The sequence below is a fragment of the Heterocephalus glaber genome, unplaced genomic scaffold (genome assembly GCF_053883595.1).
Source record: "Heterocephalus glaber isolate CG9 unplaced genomic scaffold, H.glaber_assembly_v1.0 deba00001732, whole genome shotgun sequence".
Lineage (NCBI taxonomy): Eukaryota > Metazoa > Chordata > Mammalia > Rodentia > Bathyergidae > Heterocephalus > Heterocephalus glaber.
The window spans coordinates 517,000-520,723 of NW_028258443.1; the positions used below are offsets into that span (position 1 = coordinate 517,000).

Consider the following 3,724-nt stretch of genomic DNA (forward strand, 5'->3'; position numbering starts at 1 on the left):
GCACAAATCTCATATGATCTGAATGATAAATGACACCAGAATCACAAATGTGAGATTGGACAATACATTATGCTCCTTAAATGGGAGTACACTTAAAAGACAGTTCCATAATTTGTTTGAAGTTCCTGAATTTTTGTTTGTATGAGAACATGTGCTTTCATAAATATAAAATTTCCATGACATTTACATTTCTCAAAAAAGATCCTACAAGGTAGGATTTTAAAGAAATACTCATTATTGGACCTTTCTTTTCTTTTTTTTTTTTTTTTTTTTTTTGGTACCAGGGATCAAACTCAGAACCTTGCGCTTGACAGGCAGGCACCGTGCACTGAGCTAAATCCCCAGCCATGACCTTTCTTTTAGTTGAGGACATTGAAACTGAGACAAGTAAAAGAATTGGCTCAAAGTAGGAAGTGACAAGTTTATGAGGTCACAATGGGTTTGTGATGCTGACCACCCTCTCACACTTGGCCCTTACCTCTCCCTGAGCAGGTGCTTTTGACTAACAGGGCAGAATGATAAAGACACACCACACAGTACAATGAGCTAGTGATGGCTGAACCCTAAACCAGCTAGCCCAAGTCACCAGGACGGTATGTGGGGCCCAACACTGTGACCCTTAGGAGTACAGGCCAAAACAACAAACTGAAAGCAGCTCCTTGTGACTCCCTCGGAAACTTGAATTAACTTTAAACCTCCTACCATAATTGTTTATTACTATCAATTCAAAAAACAAAGATGTATCAGAAGTAAGAAGCTATTCACTTTAGATTGTTATTTTGAGCCTGCCCTGAGTGTGCTATGGGAAAAGAACCTATAATTGGAATTGGATGACTGCCATTTTTTTCTCTTACAGACAAGACAGATGAGTTCATGAAGGATTATGACTTGATCCTTCACAGTATTGATTTCAGTTAGATGTCAATGAAACTACCTAACTAGAAAGCCACATAACAGATTATATATCACAAGGGAAAGCTCACATCAGCATTCAGAGAGCCCAGTGTAGGAGGAAAGGGGACCTTTCCTCAGCAATCCAGGGAACATGCAGGATCATCTCTAATTCTTCCTTAGCAGCCGGAGATTTAGCTCAGTGGTTTCACCGCCTGCTGCACAAGTGCAAGGACCTGAGTCCGATCCCCGGTACCAAAAAAAAAAAAAAATTCTTCCTCAGCACTAAGGCTTCATATGAGACCACTCCGATACTACACTTGATCTTAGCCAAAAGGCCGAGAAGTGATAATATGAGACCACTCTGATAGCAGTGAAAGATCTCAGCTCACTGAAATAACCCTGCCTTACTCTGCTCACTGTTGAGTGCTGAAGAACAGAGCTATGATACTGATGGGACTCCTAGTGGACACATGATTTCTACCAAACATCCACAGTGATAGAAGTAACTGGACTAAGGCATTTCAGAGGGGCATGTCTCTGAGGAGCAAGGCATTCAGCTCTGCTTAAATATTGGCTTGGAGCCTGCACTGAGCTCAGGGGTGGTGGAACTTATCAAATAGTTTGCTCCTTCCAACCACACTGAGAAGATTCCCAAAATACCATAATTACGGGCCAAGGATGTAGCTCAGAGGCCCCCTGTGCAAGGTCCTAAGTTCGACCCCAGGTACTAAAAAAAAAAATCATAATTAACAGTGAGAGCCAGTGAGTATATGTGGACCCAACGTCCACTCAGATAGGAACACAGGAATTCCCTAAGAAAATGATCATTGAAGCAGAGCCTACTGGACAGAAGGGTTTGATAAACACAACTGAGAATCATGTTACATACCTATCTGCCAGAGACTCCTGCAGTAAGTCTCTAGTCCCCACCTGTCCAATGCACAATGCAAGATTGAAGAAAAACTTAAGACAGAGTTAAAGAGAAAGTGTGAATTGGGAAGGCCAATGCTGCTTTGACAAAAGCCACTGGCCCATCTCTTCCACCGAATTTTATTATTTATCAATCAAGGTAAAGGTACATGTATACATGTGCAGTACATGAAATTACCATGGAAACTAATGCAGGCAAGGCTTTAAAGAGAAGTCAAAGCATTTTCAAATTAGAAGCAAGATAGACAAATTATATGGTTGTAATCAGAGCATTGTCCTTCAAGCTATGAAGGGACTAATTGTGGGAATGGAATTTGGGGGCAATTACTTGGACCCCAGCTATGGATGTTATCTCATATTAGCCCCCACAGCTTCATAGGCCATTACTTTGGTCTCGGCCCTGGCCATTAGCGGGGAGTCATGTTAACCTGCTCGCTACCACAGTGCTCATGAGATACTTCTGTGAGTCACATAGCTTCAGTCAGACTCACTTCTTAAAGTAAGCCAATTGAGGGATTTAACTCTTCATAGCTTGCACTGCTCACACCATGTTTTGGGCATAATCAATATTGTGGGCTCTGGCACCTATGGGGAGTATGAAATCAGTGCCCGAAAGCTGTCTACGCCTGAGTCTGTACCCACACTGGGGAGGGTGGCATACTGTTCGATTTCTTAGAATACTATAACCTGAAAAGGAAAGAAAGCACTATCGAAAACTTTTGCCACAGATACAAGCCAATATACAAAACAAGAATTCAGTATAATAAAGAAAAAAACCACAGTCTATTTTAACTATTTAAAACAAGAACAAAGCCCTTGCAGCCACTACAGACCCTCGGGAGAAATAAGCTCACCCCCAAGATGGCCTGGACTTCCTAGCGCACAGCCCATTGTTATGTCATCCACTGTGATCACTTAGTGACTTCACAGTGTGCTCTGCTGGCCTTCAGGCTTGTGGTCAGAAGCACTGATCAGCCTTCTCTGCTCAGGTGAGCTGTTGTCCTGACGTTACTGAGCTAAACAGCCTGTTAGCCCTACATCCACAAATACAGACAGGTCCTCTCCCTTGTAGTGTATTGACCTTGGCACCAGGTGTCAATCAATCAATAGTTTGGATTTTATACAGCACGGTTACTCCTGTAGCTGTAAACAAGGGGCTGACGATGTAGCTCCGTGGATTTAGAGGGGGAAAAAAGCAGCTATAAGTGCCTTACAACACTAGACTATCTTATTTGTGAGAGGCTACTGGAAGGAGAGGCTACTGGAAGGACCTGTTTATACACACAGTCCAAAAAGATTTCTGTTTTAGAAGTGCACATACCTACTGTGCTGGGCTCCAGCCTCAGGTTTTCAAAGTGTCAAAGGTCACAAGCCATGTCCTAACTGTGTGAGCCATGCCAGAAATTTGGGCCTTAATCCAGACCAGTTCCTACTGCCAAACATCACAGCACATCTTGCATCAAAATCCCAGGGATTTGTCAGTGATGAATGGATTTATATATAGGGGGAATCTGTAGGAAGCAGAGCACAGGGCTTGGCATTGCACTGTGCATCCACAGGTCTCCACAGGGCTGTCCCCTCAACTCCCTCAGGTCATTCTTCTACTGTGGCCTTTCCAGCCAGGCTTCTGGGCAAAACTATCAGAAAGTGCAAATCCCGATCTCACACCCCACTGTTCCCTTCCCCTGCTTACTCTGCTGCATAGCTCAGGAGATATCCATCAGGATGTGGGTACTTTGTTCTTTGTGTTGGTATCTTATTTGTCTTTTATTAAATATATCTTACTAATTCTATTTTCTGTTCCCCTACTAGAATGAGAACTCCATGTAAGCAGGGACTCTTCTTTGCCTCTTTCATGGCTGTACTTTTGGCATTAAGACCATGCCTCACACATAGTAGG

General features: G+C 43.0%; 1 pseudogene; it reads right to left on the minus strand.

Annotated features, from left to right (window-relative positions):
• Nucleotides 1-1,092: 1,092 nt before the first annotated feature.
• LOC147821538 (U2 spliceosomal RNA) lies at nucleotides 1,093-1,241 on the minus strand (annotated as a pseudogene).
• Nucleotides 1,242-3,724: the final 2,483 nt, after the last annotated feature.